Raw genomic sequence first — 16644 nt, forward strand, 5'->3', positions numbered from 1 at the left:
CAAATGGTAATAATGAAGAATGCACTGCCCAAAATCAATATTTTTATTAGTACAGAAGATTGTTTCAGAGTTCAATAAAAAATCCTCCATTTTTTTTGACGTGTAAAAGCTTAGCAAGCATCGTGCAAAATTGCACACAGAAGAGCATAATTCTATATTTTGCAAATTAAGATGAATTAAAACATGTCTTACAAACACAGCATAACATATTTGTCATATCATTGGCTTTAAAAGTGCCTCTATAATCAGAGAATACAATTCTTTGAGTCTCCCCCATCATGTATGCATAAGATGCCAACTCAGAAAGATTACAGCCAACATACTGATTTCCAGTGAAAATTAAGTGGTTTAAGTCAGCCTTGCTAATGACTATTTAGGAAACATTCTCACTCTCCACTTCCAGTCAGCTTTCCCACTTCCCTGCCTTTCATCATTACTCTGGAAGCCACTCTTGTCTTTATAATCTGGGAGTGACTTTTGCAGAGCAGGTACTGTTTCCATTAAATTATTTTATATAAGTTCATGTGATTATGTGCCATTCAGAGTATTATTGTGTCTGGGAAAATCTAATGTAATAAGAACGGCATACAGCAGCACAATTGTGATCATTTTTTTGATCCCAACTTTCAAAACCTATGGTCTCAAATCCCTAGATATAGTTCTCAGAGCCGTTCCAAATTTTGCCAGTGAATTATCATGTTTATCATGACAGAGAACAAAAATGGTTAAACATTTGGTAAATAAATGTTTTATCTGTATTGAAAAAAATTAATTTAAATTGCATTTACATTAAATTGAATTTAGCCTTTGCATTAATCTTGCCTACTTCTGTCATGAACTCCCTCCCTTTTTGGAAAACAGTTCTGCTGTAGGTGGTGATGGGAAGGGCAACAGCACTGACTAATTGTGTTACTTGCTCACTATCAGAACAAATGGGAAGAGGCAATGTAAATGTAACTAGGCAATCACTAAAGGGTCCTACTGATCATCTGAACCTAAAGCAACAATGTTTTCCCCAAACAAATGATTTATTTACTGTTAATAATGATTCCTACTGCCTCTCACAAAACTAAGAAATAGCAAAACAGTGCTTGCAACAGCATTTTAACACTGGGGTTTCAAAATCTTTTCAGAATATAACTGATCTTCTAAAGGAGCTTTATTAATAATTGATAGCAAACTGGCAACAGGTTATTTAGTGTATGCTTCAGCGACCTTCTTAAATGCCCAAATTAGGTCAAAGTGTCCCATCAAGAAAGCTCTAGGAAGAAGCAAGCACGGAATCTTTCTTTAAACTGAAATCACTTGGAAGCAGAGAAGAAAAGTAAAGCTGGTGGCAACAGTATGTGTCAGGTGCATAGTTACATAGATTGTAAAGAATTGGCAGTGTAATGCTCATATTACCATGCAGGGCTTAATATAACCATATACTTTTGTATTCTCCTGCCTATTGTGGTAAAGCACAATGGCTTGCCAGCAAAGTTCAACTCCATTCAGTTCTGTTCCTTGCACCTGTCTCTCAAAACTTCATTATCCTATTAAAAATCTAATTTTAGTTTGCCCTTACCATATACTGAAAGCATTTTTAAAGAAGAGGACAGGAGAGATTTAGGGTGATTTTTTAAAAATTTTAGAATAGTTGGGGTTTTCCAAAAAATCAAAAGCTTAATTCACTTATTTTACTTGGTTGCTATTTTAAAAGAAATATGTAATTCAGCAATTAGCTGCCAACTGTCTGCATCAAGATTTGGGGGAGTACCAGGGTCCACAAAAAATGGACATTTCTCAACTTAAAGAAAACAATATGCCATTTTACTAAGTTTTTATGACATCCTTAGGAAACACTGAAAAGTTTTTGTGACTGTAACCATTGTTAGGCAGCACTGATCAAATTTAAGTTTATGGAAAATTACTCATTGCTACTGAAACATTGCTACGCGTTTTGCAATCCTGAGCTGCCTTTTATGTGTCTGCAAAAAGTAATGCATTACTTCTAGAGTCCCTATTGTAGAGCTGTACATATGCAATCCTTGAGTCATATATAGCATATATTATCTGTATACTGCAATCTGATGCTTTTGTGATAAACTCTCTGGTTTTGCTGGCTCAGGCAGGATGCAAAATCAAGGGCATATAAGGAATATGGCAGACTGCCATATATGGTTCCCGCATCACATATTGCCTGTGGGCTACATGTTGTGCAAGCCTGTTTTAAAGTAATAACTTTCTCAACTTATCTTGGGCAAAGAGCCAACAGCATTTTACCATAGATAATCAACAATTTCATTAACTAAAAGCATAATGCAATCATTCCCTGCAAAAAGAAAATTTATGCTGTGGTTGAGACAAAAATGTCTGACTATGGAAATTCAACTCTCTTTCCAAATTTCCTGGTGCCTTGCTGTGAAAATTCAAAGAAAATCTTGAACAGCCTGTACTTTCAAACAAAAATAGGACTATTTTTATTCATAATGTCATGTATTAATATCTCACTTAAAAACATATTGTGTTTGAAAAATAATGTATCTAGCAAATTATCCTTCAAAGACAAAGGCGTTCAGTGATCTGCTTTATACTTTATCGGACTCAGGGCTATTTAGTTAGACAAGAGGTAGCCAACCCTGAAGCTGTAATAAAAGTGATCCCCAACAAAGAAGATTGGACAGAAAAATTCTTAGGAAATCACCCAAAAATCCAATACCCAGGTTTGGAGATTATTAAACTCACCTGAGACCAGTTCCGTGATTTTTTTCCCCTCCTACAAACGTGTACATGAGACATAGTTGTATATGTGTGCTTACTATGCACTGGCCAGAGGCCACACTATCAAAAGGTCAGGGGCATAAAAATTTACGTTCTCTTTTCTAAAGGAATTTTTAAAGTGGATTACAATTCATTCACCTTCAAAAATATATGTGAAGACTAATAAGATTTTATCTAAACATTATACTGGAACAGGATATACAGCAGGATTGCCTTCTCTTTACTGTTCTATTTGTGCTTACAGTTTTAGCATACATAATTAGGCAAAACAGTGAGGTTGATAGTTTAGTACAGGTAAGGACTATGAAGTAGTCCTGCTTGTAGATGTATTTTTATTTATTAATGGATCTAAGTCTTCCATACAGAAATTAACAAGACCGATGGTTTTGGTTTCTTCTCTGGATGTAATATTAATCTGTCACTATGAAATTATATCTCTGGGGACTACTAGGTTGTCAAAATCAGGTTGTTGTGTTGTATTTTCTGGACACTTTCAGTGGTGCTGAGAAGTAACTTCAGGTATTTAGCCTGAAAATACCTAGATATATATTTCAGATAATTAAACTGAATTTAAATATATTTCCATAAGGAATAGCAATCGATTTGATACACAGGTCTCAGCTAAACTGAATATTGGGGAAAAATTAATACTTTAAAAATGAAAGTTTTACTACAGAAAACTAATACTATCTGCACTATTTCCATACACACATACAAACACACACCATGTATGTGTGTATATATATATATATATGTTTATTTAATTCACTGATGTTTACTTAGGAAATTCTCCCCCTAGTTTTTCAGCTATGAAGATACAATTGGCAGTTTAAAAAGGAGTTTTTAAATTTCCAGATGTAAATTTAAACCACAATGCTTATCTTCTATCTTAAGTAAAGTAATGACATATTTTGCCTACTGGAAATTTATTCTCCTGGACAATCTTAGATTCAACATATTTGACACCTCGGATTTGGAAGGTGAAAAATATGGAATTCCTCTTTCTGTCTTAGTTACTATGGAGACATATGCAATAGTGCCCTAATTTCAGTTTTATCCTGATGATCTTGATCAACTAACATTATGGGGTATTAAATCTCTCACATTGGCATGCTTAAGAAAGCAAGAATTACAGATTTCAGTAAGGTGTTTCAATTCAAAAATTAGGAGTAAAGTGGACTTCCGGTGGGAACATGGCAGACTGAACAGCTGTGCCCGCAAGCTCCGCGAGCAGAACTGGCAACATGACCGTTTTTTTGGGCTCAGGCTAGTTCCTCCTAAAGGCCAGGAGCATTTTTCCGGACCAAGGAAAACTCTCGGAATTGACCCATTTATCCTCCGGATGGCGAGGAAATCATAAACAACATCTGCGATTGACTAGTAAGACTTTGCCGGTAGGCTGGGATATCACCATTTCCAAGCCACGCTGCAGCCTTAAAGGGACATTAAGTCCAGCCACCCCATTTCTAAAGCACCCAATTTATTTCTAAATAAATACACCCAAAGTATTTCTACCCTAAGAGAGGCTTTCCACATTAAGGAGAAACGATCTCTCTTGGTGCTTATCATTACTTTTGTAATTAATTTTTTAAATTTTTTTTAAAGCTTTGGATTTTGCTTTCCATCCAATACTAAGGAGGGTTGAGAGTATGTTATCACCTCCCTGTTATTATTTTTGTGCTAATTTTGAAGATTTTTACATTTTTCCTTCATGTTGATTCTGCCTTTCTGAACTTTTACTTTCCTGCTGCTACTTTCTCTGGGGAACTGACTGTTATCTTAACTCAGTTCAGAAATTTTCCATTACCTTTAACTTCTGCCAGTTAAGTATCTAGGGGGCGCCATAATTTACTGCCTCAGACATGGACAATCTTAACCAGGCTTTCTCTGACTTTCAGGGAGATATTAAAGCAGATACTAAGCAGATTTTTTCTGATTCCTGCCAAGTTATTATGCAAGGCATTTAAAGCATTGTGGAAAATAAGTGGTCTAAAATGTACCATCTGGTTGGGGATGTTGTGGATGGAACTGAAGAATCTAACAGTGATGGAAAAATCTCTCCGAAGAGTGAGATTGGGGCTTCTGTTGAAATCCTGGCTGAAATTGACAATGCTAAGTTTAAGAAGGTAAATGGAGAAATTGAGCTGCAAGACATGAGTGACTTTGACTTTCTGATGGAAAGAAAGTTTTGAAAAAGAAGGGGTTATTATGTATGGGAGGTTTTTTGAAGAGAAATCTGTGTTGATGAGGGGAGCAGTTGGGCTGTTTGATCTCTTTAAGAAAATAGCTCTGTGTTTATTATGGGGACATGTAAATGTCTTGGTCTATTTTGAAGTGGGTTAAGGGACCAAAAATATTTATCTGGATGGTCTTTTGGCTTTGGATGATTTTACTGATTGTTAATTATTGGAATTATGATTATTAAGGTTTTTTTGAAAAACAGTATTAATATTATGTTTCTTGTATTATTAATTATAATGGCAGACAATTTACATGTTTTTTTTTATTATTGATCCTTATTATAGTAGACAGGAATGTATAAAATAGTAGTAGGAAGGGAATAATTAAGTAATTGTTATGTTGGGGGGGAGTTGATTAGGTGATTTATACTTTTTCTTTTAATATAAAGGGAGGGAGCAATGGTATTTAGTGATTTTTATAATGTGCTAAGGGGTTGACTTGTAGAAATAATGTGATTTTGGTTTAATTTAGTGTAAGCGATTGATTATGGAAAATTGCTGTATATCCTTGAAGTTTAAAGTCAGAAATCACTTCTTTTTGTAATCTATTTAAAATGTTTGTTGTTTTCACCTTTTTAGTTCTTTTTTTTTGTAGTTTTTTTTCCCTGTATCTTTTATCTTTTTCTGAAATTTAATAAAATTCTTTTAAAAAAAGAATTAGGAGTAAAGTACAGAATCTTGGAAAATGTGGAGCAATTTCTAGCTTTCATTTATTAGTGAGTCAACTGAAGTAGAGTCTCTGAACATTTCGAATCTCTTCTTCCTGGGCTTTTTGCAGCTGGCATGGAGCTATCATTTATGACATAAGCCACTAACAATCCCTTCTCCTATCTAGTAGTTGTTTATGTCTTTATATTGGCATTGTGGATGATTGGGTCAACAAGGTATAGTGGAGTGCCAGATTTTTCACCTCACATGAACAGGTTAAAAGTCATTTACTGCTCTTCCCCCATCCATTTATACTTGGACTTCTCCCAGTACAGGAAGAACTGGCACAAAGATATGTAGATGACACAAAGCACCAGGCTACTTCTTAATAAGCACACTTGCAAAGATCCTGGCTTACAGATAAGGATGTCCTTGGCACTTGGCCCAGGGACAAGCTGGTCACAACAACGTGAGAGTTAAGATATAAAAGGCAGTCAGAGACACTTGCACTTTGAGGGCTTCAGCGTAGACCATCCGTGCTATGCTCCACAGACGGCTTGGGTATTGTCCACTGCCTTGAAGGAGCTTCTAGTAATAGAATAGGCTTGGACTGGAGTAATATTGCTATGCTTCTCTGTATTTTAAATCACCCAGAGTCACTAGGAGTTAGGTGGCATATAAATTTAATAAATAATAATTAAGCTTATAGCAAATAAACTTCTATTTCATTGACTATACTCATTAAAAGTGGTTATTGCTCCTGAATCCTAAAAGAACCTCTTGACTCAGCCAGTGCTGCCAAGACAGTTTATTAATCCTCCTAATACTTTTCCAGCCTCTCCACAATATCTCAAATGTGGAAATCCAAACTTGAAAACAGCAAGACAATTCTTTTGCTGGAGAACCTGAGTAGAGTGCGCAGTATATATCTGTAATAGATCAATTAGATTGGATAATGGATAGATTTGTTATTGTTGTTTGAGGAATTGAAATATAAGTATCCTTTCTTAAAAAGTACAGGATAGAAATCTTCAGTTACATATCTTTTGAGATCTAAGTTTAGGCTTCACAACCCCCTCTAATACTATGGGATTTAAGGTGTTCCAAAACAACAAGCCTACAGTAATTACTTATACATGATTGTTAGACAATGCTAAATTTAATATTCAAAATTTGTGGAGAGGAAAGGAATATGAAATTGGAGTGCCCAGTACATGAATATTAATTGAAGGCCATTTTGCCTGTTGGACATACTGTACATGCATGAAATTAACAAGTTCAGCTATCTTTTGGGAAAAAAGAATACTTAAAATGCAACTGTAAAGATCATAGGAAATGGCCCTGAAGGACAGGAGGAAGAGCAACTACCACGGCAATGGTTAGATAACTGGGACTTGAGCCTGGTCCAAGAAAATAACTTGAGAAAATGTCTCAGAGAAGCCTCTCCCTGATTTACAAGAAGATAAAGTGAGGGATGGGGAAGCACATTCAGACTTGCAAGATTCTATTATTATAGTTCTTATAATACAAGTAGTCCTGACCTAAAGTATATGGCATTGGTATCTTAGTCTGGTCTACCTTGTTGAGCTGATATCAACATTGCCTTTCCATGATGTGGTCTCATGTTATAGTGGCTTTGTTTTGCATAAAAGTTAATTAGCATATTTTGTTCTGAAAGGCTGACTGTTTTCTGTAGATGCTCATATTCTTCTGAATTTTACAGCAGTGGTTTAGAAATTAACAGAACAACAGAAACAGTTACTGTGAACTCTTATGATCGGAAAAAGCGTGGTATGAACAATGATGGGTGGATACTTATTCTCCAGAAATTATACAGTGGCCTGAAGAATTCACCTCCCTTTCTAGTGTTTTATCACCATAGGTTCTGATTGGAGGATATTTAGACATTTGGACTGCATATACCAGTTTATACAATACGGTTAAATGAAGCTACTAACTTCTGCAAGGAGAAGGGAGCCATTAAGATGGCTTGCCCTAAATATCTGAGGGATCCAGCAAACTTCCTGATAGCACTTGAGGATTTTCCCAAACAATCTGAAGGTGATTGGACACCTTTTTGATCTCTAGAATATGGAAGCATGCAGGGCACTGAATAGCATCACCCACAAGTGGCCTTTTCTCACTCACTGATCCCATGCATCTCCTTGGTTTACTGAAGGCTCCAGGAAATGAACTAGGCAAAAAGATATCTAGAGTGACACTGGCAGAAAAGAAGCAAATGGGACCAGACAAAAATAAGAACCCAGATTTGAGCCTACACTGTGGCTATAAAGGTAGCAAAGAAAAATTACTTCTCCATCCTTATTGTGTCTGTGAAGTATCAGCCAACTTCATGGCTCAAAGTATCCTTTTGGAGAAGGATGTCCCAGAAGAGCCAGTCAGAGTAAGTTGTGATTGCATAGCTGAGCATTTCATAGATAAAATTACTCACAAACACTCTGCATTGGAAGCAGGATGAACAGAAAGTACTGAGAATTCAAATTCTCCCAGATAATATATGAGATCTCACCTCTGAGCCTGTGGATTCTAAGGAAATGGACAGAGTCCTCTGCAATCTTAGATCTGCCGCTTGTAAATTAGACCTCTGCCATATCTGGCTAATAAAAGCAGCCAAACAGGGAACTAGGATCTGGATCCAGGATATAATCAATGCCTCCTTGAAAGAAGGGAGATGTCTGAAGCCCTTAAAGAGGCACTGATTTGCCCACTCCTTAAGATGCTCAATAGAAAACTAGACAACTACCATCCTTTCTCTAACCTTGCCTTTTAGGAGAAAAGGGTGGGGCTGCAGCTACAGAGGCTTTGGAGGATATGGATTATCTAGATCCTTGGCAATTTGAGCTCAGGAGTGGACATGGAACAGAAACCACATTGGTCATTTTCATGGGTGACCTGTGATAAAGCTTGGATAGAGATGGTGTCTTTGCCCTTCTAGATCTATCAGCATCAGCAGTTGGGAGCATACTGTTGCCATATTTCCATTCCTCCCTGTATATATGGATTCAGATGTGATTGTTGGGGGACAGATAGTGGATCCATGGACACTTCAGTATGGTGTACCTCAGGGTTCAGTCCTTCCTCCTATCCTGTTCAACATCTATATGAAACCACTGGAAGAGGTTGTCTGTCAGTTTAGAGTAAGTGTCTTCAATATGCAAATGATACCCAGTTACACCTCTGTTCTGGGCCTGCTAGGAGATGTAACTGAAATCATAACCCAGGGTCTGGAGGCTGTCAGAGTATGAATAGGAAAAAACAGGATCAGACTCATCCCAACAAGATGGAGTAGCTGTTGATTTATAGGCCATCAGATCCTAGGTTTGTACTATCTTTGATTCGTGATGGCCTTATTCTTCCCCAGAGAGAACAGGTTTGCAATAAAGGGATCCTCTTGGACTCACAGCTCCTACTCAAAGAATGGATTGAGCTTTTGCACAACTTTGGCTGGTATACCAGTTGCCATCTTACCTGGAACAGTATTGCATTGAAAATGGTTGCTCATGTCCTTGCCACCTCTCAATTGTTGTAACTTGCTCTACATAGGGTTGCCATTAAGGAGTACCCAGAAACTGCAAATGGTCAAGAACACAACAGTATGCATGATTACTAGTCAGTCACAATACTGCCATGTTATACCGCTGCTGTGGGAGCTGCACTGATTACCAATAGGTTACTGAGTGCAAGTCAAGGTGCTCTTCAAAGCCTTGTATGATTCAGGGACTGGATATCTTAGGGACCAGCATTTCCTGATAACTTCAGCCCATCCTACCCAAACAACTAGAAAGCACTTGCTAAGAGCCCCCATTACCAGCAGGTATGGCAGGAAGAGGCTTGGCAATGAGTATTCTCTATAGCAGGTCCCATTCATTGAATTATCTTGCCCCAGAATGGCTCCCACATTCAAGCCTTCTACAAGAAGATAAAAACACAGCTCTTCCAGAAGGCCTTCAGATGTTAATCACAACAGCTGCACCATAATTAATAAATTCAACTTACTACTTTTAACACAAATTAAATCAAAAATTAATTGGATTACTATTTTAATTAATACTATATTGATGTGTACACATTTATACGTAAATGTTATGATCTGCCTGGAGTTCTTCTGGTTTCAGGCAGTATCAAATTATTTATAATTTGATTTTCCATTTTTTCCCTACTTTTAAGTAAACTAACATAACTATTAATAACTTAATTGTATAGCAAAACACAAATATATGTATCTCAGGGTATAGAAGTTGAAAGTTAAACTAATAAAACATATAAAAAGGACAAAAATAAATACTACGTGAAATAATGACATTTGATTAAAATTAACTGCCTATAAAACAAGGCACACATTTGTAAAACTGACCTCCCATATCCAAATAAAAATACGTATTACTGTCACTGATAAAATATTTCATCACGGAAGCACTTAACAGAAGTACACAGAGGGAGATGCAAACACAGTCGTGGATTACAAAAACTTGGCTCAGCAAGCACAAATCTATGCATGCTTACTCTACAGTAAATCCATGGCTCCAACTCCCCAAAAAGTAAGCATAGTCAGTCCTATTCCCTCTCCTAGTCAGTCAGCATGTTAGTCCTATTCCCTCCCCTTCTCCTTCACGTGTTGTGTTTGCAAAGGAGAGCCACTATTTCTATACTCACTGATCAACTGCAGATCCTGATTCAGACTCCTAATTCATATGGATAGCCATCTTGAACAGGGGAAGCTCACACTCACATTCATGGAAGACTCCTGTCCTGTTTCAGATACTTGCTTTCATTATTTGGCCTTGTTTTCAACATTTTTTCTTCCATTACCATATTATTCCCTCTCCGACCTCATTCCTATACAATTCACATGTAACTATTTCTAGTTTTTAACATAACCCTTATATTTTATAGCAGGATATTTCATATCTGCACTCAAACAATAACATTTACACTGACTTTGCTTGATTATGTGCCATCAAGTCAGTGTCAACTCTCAGCAACCACATAGATATTCTCCAGCATGATCTGTCCCCAACCTGATCCTTCAGATAAGTCTAAGATTCATTGGTTGCCTAATTTCCTTTAAAACCCTGTAAATCGGAGACAAAAATCCTTTTAACTAATTTAATAAAGAAAATATTGTCTGCAGCACTACACAAAAGCACCCAGGGTTAAATCCCATTGAAATCTAGAGATTTCAACAGGTAAGGTTCTGTAAATAGTTTATTCTGTATGTATTTTATTGAAAGAGTCCCTGTAGGAAGATGATTGTTGAAAGAGACAATACATTAATAATACCTGGCATTAAGACAGACAAAGAAGACATCAAGAAGAACTGTGACATTATTATAGAAAATGTAACTATTGCAGGAGTTTTCACCTCTCACTGCCAGTATATAGAGACTACAGCTCTCTGTTACACATTATTTTCTACATCAACTTGAAATTTAACACGCAGCAGTTATATTAAAAATTCACTGGAGTAAATAAATGGAAAAATCAATGTTCTTGACATTGCTATACTACCATTAGCAAAATCACAACCAACGTCAGCAGTTTATTTAGGAAATTCCTGTGGTGGAGAGGGATCATATAACTATCTGGAAATAACAGGAGGTAACCATGTTCTGAACTTATGAAAAGATACTGAAATCTACTATTAGAGAGGATGCACGTTTTCATGGCTTCTCCTTTAATCCATGAACACAGAGATCATGAGAAACCAATTGTCTCTGCCAATTCTAGGGTGAAAATATTAAACAAGAATGCAGAGTAAACTAGCCATTACTGTTCCTGGCTATTAATTGGAAGAAGTTTTAGGAACCAGTGGGACATGGAGCAAGATCTAACACACTTCTCTTTTTGGCTATGTATCTTCCTTGTAAGTTTAGATGATCTGTCTCTATCATCACCCTCTAAGAGTCACCAGAGTCGGATTGGGCTACTATACAAATATTGCAATAAATGAATGAATGAATGTAGATCACATCTGGGATATTTAATAGCGAGAAGCCCTTGTAGATATTTGAGTTCCAGTCTAGAAAGTAAGTCCTGATTACACTGTAAAGTGGAATTCTCTGCTGTATAATTAACTATAACATTCCAATATTCCCAGATTTCCTGGTCAAATAAAGAACCTTTTATGCTCCACATTCAGCATATATTAACTTATTTAGATTTTTGAACACTTTCTGTAGTTCAAACACTATTGATAAGATAGGATTCCAATCAGTCTGAAAAGTGTTGCAATGATCATATCTTACTAGGGTATCATTGAGTTTTATATAATTCAGCTGATTTGCTCATAATCACCACCAAGATTCTTTTGTGGATTTCTAATATCCCCACCTCATTCTGATTGGTAATGATGATCAGACAGAAATCAATATTGGGAAAGGTGTCCCTTGGGTTCATACTCAAAATATCCCTTCAATCAAAACCACCACCAGTACCCTCTGAGTCCATGCTGGAAAATATTTTGTTTTCCACAACACTCTTAAGCCATAATATACTTTGTGACTTACAGGTTGTATAAACCTAGGCATTGTGGCTTGTAAACCATGCCAACTGGTCAGAACGGTTATCTTACAGCTGAAAAAACAGTCCTGGGAGAATCCTTTGTTTGTAATTTGGTCTTAGGACATCTTAATAAAAGCAGTGAAAAAGACTACTGTACAAATTTGTGGGACCTTGGCACAAGAAAGAGAGAGCACTCCTCAGCTGACAGGGCATACCACACTCCTCATATGTAACAAATCCTACAGGAGCTTCTATATTACATGACTTTGGATGAAGGTAAAAATAAAATACAGAAAAGAAGCTGCTGGCCATAAACCTGAGTACAGGAAGTGAGCAGAAGAAACTTTGGGAGAACTCTGAATCCATGGATTCTTTGTTGTTGTTGTTTATTCGTTTAGTCGCTTCCGACTCTTCGTGACTTCATGGACCAGCCCACGCCAGAGCTTCCTGTCGGTCGTCAACACCCCCAGCTCCCCCAGGGACGAGTCCGTCACCTCTAGAATATCATCCATCCATCTTGCCCTTGGTCGGCCCCTCTTCCTTTTGCCTTCCACTCTCCCTAGCATCAGCATCTTCTCCAGGGTGTCCTGTCTTCTCATTATGTGGCCAAAGTATTTCAGTTTTGCCTTTAATATCATTCCCTCAAGTGAGCAGTCTGGCTTGATTTCCTGGAGGATGGACTGGTTGGATCTTCTTGCAGTCCAAGGCACTCTCAGAATTTTCCTCCAACACCACAGTTCAAAAGCATCGATCTTCCTTCGCTCAGCCTTGGATTCTTTACTTACTCTTTTATGTTTATCCACTGACAGATGTTTTCTGCATACATTAAAAAAATCCAAAGCAGTTTGGAAATAAAACACTATTTTACTTTTAAGATTTGCTTCAGAGTTGAAATTAAGAACTCTTCTTATTCAAATCAGTATTTTATTTTCAAAAATTGCTTCATTGCTCAAGTCAAGGGCCTTGTTTTCAAAACAGTATTTTATTTTTAAGATTTACTTAAGAGCTGAAATCATTCTCTTTTCTTATCCAGAACAGAACTTTATTCTCAGAAACTGCTTAATTGCTCAAGTCAAGAACATTTCTTATTCAGAACAGTATTTTATTTTTAAAATTATTTTAGTGAACATCCAAGACCTTTCCTTGTGTAGGGCAGTATTGTATTTTCAAAGAACATCTTCAGTGCTTAAGTCCTTTCTTATTGTACTTTCAAATTTTTATGATTTTTATTATGCCCAAACAGAAATCCAAGTAAAAACTATGGAATTGCCATCCAGAAAAGGAAACATATATGCCTATGACTCTTCAAATTTCCACAGTGGGATTCAACATGGAACGTACCTTATACATAATGAAAAACAGGACAATGGTGGAAAGTCAAAATAATTTTAAAATCTCATCAAAACTAGTGAGCACTTGATTCCAATCCACATAATCCATTGACAAATGGACCACTGAACAGACCATTATTTTCTTCATTTTTTTCCAACCATAATATAATTTGCCACTTGCTGTGAATGACAGTGTCAGTAAACTGGAAGGTGGAAATAACTGGCAGGGAAATAACTAAGAAATACCTAAACAAAACCCAATTCACCATGCTATGCTTCAAAAAAAAGAGACCAGAGATGCCACTCAAAAGCAATTATCATAAAGTTTTGGTGACTATGTATCGGAAGGTCGGCGGTTCGAAACCGCGCGGCGGGGTGAGCTCCCGTTGTTAATCCCAGCTCCTGCTCACCTAGCAGTTCGAAAACATGCAAATGTGAGTAGATCAATAGGTACCGCTTCGGCGGGAAGGTAACGGCGTTCCGTGTCGTCATGCTGGCCACATGACCCGGAAGTGTCTATGACAACGCCAGCTCCAAGGCTTAGAAACGGAGATGAGCACCGCCCCCTAGAGTCGGATTCGACTGGACTTTACGTCAAGGGAAACCTTTACCTTTTTAGGAGCAAACAAACCCTCCACACATTATAACCACCCGGAGTCCCTCTGGTGGGAGGAGATAGGCAGTGACAAATGTGATAAATAAATATCATGGGCCACGTTACAAGAATTACAGAAGGTCCCTATTTATTTTCTTAACAAGTTTGCGGATAATGATCAGATTTATGCTCACAATCTTCAGACATTCATTGCTTAACGTATTATGTGAAAACAGCAAAACATGTCTTATCCAATGAACCATGGTTAAAGCATAGATCAATAGAATATGCAACACCTAACTGAAATACTCCTGGGGAGGGAGGGGGAAGACCACTTTCTTTGATGAAAAAGGGTGCAATCCTGAAAATAACTTCCATGAGGAAATAAGCTCCACAAACTTAGAACGGGTGCATTTCACAAGCAGTCCACTAAGCTGACAGCACAGGAACAGGCCTGGTTTGTACTTAAATGGCAGACCATTATGAAATCCCAGGGCCATAGGCTAAATTGGCAAGTTGAAAAAAAGCAACCTTAAAAAACGACGTACGATTTCCATGTTGTTGTCAACAAAAAGGACACCTCTGTGAAGTCACCAGAAGTGAGCTGTCTCATTAATGTTTATATGTGCCAAGTTGATTTATTTTATGCCTTCAGAAGCAGGGTTTTAAAAAAAACCACTCCCGCCCCGCCTTTTTGTGGCCGCTGCGAGAGTCAGTCTGAGGGGCCCACGTGCAAAGGATGGGGTGGGATCTCATCCCTCCCCGTTTTCCTCGGAAGCGCTCGCGCGTCTTCCCGCAAACTCTTCAGGCCGGCCAAGAAACTCCTGCAGCGTACACGTTCAACTTAAACGCCATTCCTATCCATCCGCCGGCCTTCTACGTATACGCCTTCTGAAGCTTCCTCCTCCTTGCGTCTCCCTCCCACATCCAGGGGGCAGCTATCTTTTCCTTTCCCGCTCGAGTTGCGCTTGTTTGTTTCCCAAAGTCAGAGCGAGCCTCCCCCTCCGTACAAGAAAAAAGAAGGGAAGGGAAGGGAAGGGAAGGGGCCAGCAGCTCCTAGAACAGGAGTTGGCGAAGGGGGAGGACTCACCTGCCGAGCGCGGGCTCAGAGGCCAAGAGAGACGCCGAGGAGACTCCAGCGCTTCCCACGGCGACGGCCGGCCTGTGTCCTGAAATGACCCGGCTGGGTGGGAGGGAGGGAAGCGCGGGAGGCAGGGAACGAGCCAGTGAGTGACAGAAAGAGAGCAGGACGCCGGGTTCTTGGGCAGAGAACAGCGCGAGCGCCCTTTTCAGTTCCGCCGGCTTCTCTTAACGCTTTCGCACACGCCTCGACTGAATGCTGAAATGCCGAGGCAGAGATCTTACGATGTATAGGACACTGTGCAGCCAACCAGCTTCCCCAATTGTTTGCATCTTAAATTTAAAAAAAAAAAAGGATTGACGTGGACAGAAATTGCAACCTAAATATTTAGTAGGGATGGCAGATCTGAGAGCCCTTTTAAGAATGGTGTTCCCAAACTTGTTGATCCTCCAGTTGGGGAGCAGAGAATGCTTTCAAATACCGTACTGTTTTTTGTTTTAATGGACACATGACAGACACAGTGTCCCAGCTTTGCTAACAGCAAGAACAAAGAGCCCCCACCACACCCCCACATCTTAAAGAGCTCCAAGGTTTGGACTGGTGCAGGTTTGTTCCACCAAACAATTTGTTCCACCAAACAATTTAAGGTGTAATACATCTGAGGAACTGTCCCAAGCCTTTTGTTGTTTGTGCTACAGTATTTTGAATAATACAGCTGTGTTATCTTCTTAAAAGCTACTGCATTTCCCAATGTAGCAGTGTCTTGATAGGAGATTTCTACTGGCTGAAGTTATTCCTGTCAATCCACTATTAAAGGCACAGAGACCCAGTCAGGAAAAACTGGCAACCTTACAGGTGACATGCCACACTCTCAGCCAGTCAAGAAGGATACAGCTATCAACAGTAAACGAACAGACATCTTTCACCACATCCAGTCATGCAAGAGCTGAAGCATATGCATCCTAAAAAAATTAAACCTCTGAGAAAGGGTGAAAAAGAAATATAAAACGATGATGAAGAAAAACCAGCAGGACTGTGAAAGTAAAAGAGCAGCTGCTGCAAAAACCGGAAGGTGATTAAAAGCTGTTTGGATAGGATTCATTCAGAATGTTTCAATTTATTTTAAAAATAAATCCAGTTCATTCAGGCCTTCTGCTTTAGCAGAGGAGAACAAGAAGAAATATGCTAGTTTCTCCTCTTTGCAACGCATGTTGTTGTCAACCTCGGTGCCTTCTGATGAGGGTGAACTTCCACAGCAGAAAGTCTTGGTAAATTCCCTTTGCAATTGAAGCTGTTTTTCCAGGGTTCTAAATCTGGTGGATAGAAAAAGGCATCTCATTGCAAACATTCACCTTCAACAGGGATGAGGATGACAGCAGATTAAGTGGAGCTAGCATGCTCCTTCTTGCTCTCCTGTTCTCATGTGTTCATTAAATCTTAAAGCAAAATGCCTGAACAGGACTG

At 38.4% G+C, this 16644-nt stretch overlaps 1 protein-coding gene across 2 annotated transcripts in view; it reads right to left on the reverse strand.

The window, feature by feature from the left end:
* Window positions 1–15255, reverse strand: part of THRB (thyroid hormone receptor beta) — a 183832-nt gene extending 168577 nt beyond the window's left edge. For both annotated transcript variants that reach the window (XM_063303893.1, XM_063303892.1), the window contains exon 1: window positions 15190–15255. The gene's annotated coding sequence lies outside the window, so the exon portion shown is untranslated. The remainder of the gene's footprint in view (window positions 1–15189) is intronic.
* Between the last annotated feature and the right edge of the window lie 1389 nt (window positions 15256–16644).

The sequence above is a fragment of the Candoia aspera genome, chromosome 4 (assembly GCF_035149785.1).
Source record: "Candoia aspera isolate rCanAsp1 chromosome 4, rCanAsp1.hap2, whole genome shotgun sequence".
NCBI classification, from domain to species: domain Eukaryota; kingdom Metazoa; phylum Chordata; class Lepidosauria; order Squamata; family Boidae; genus Candoia; species Candoia aspera.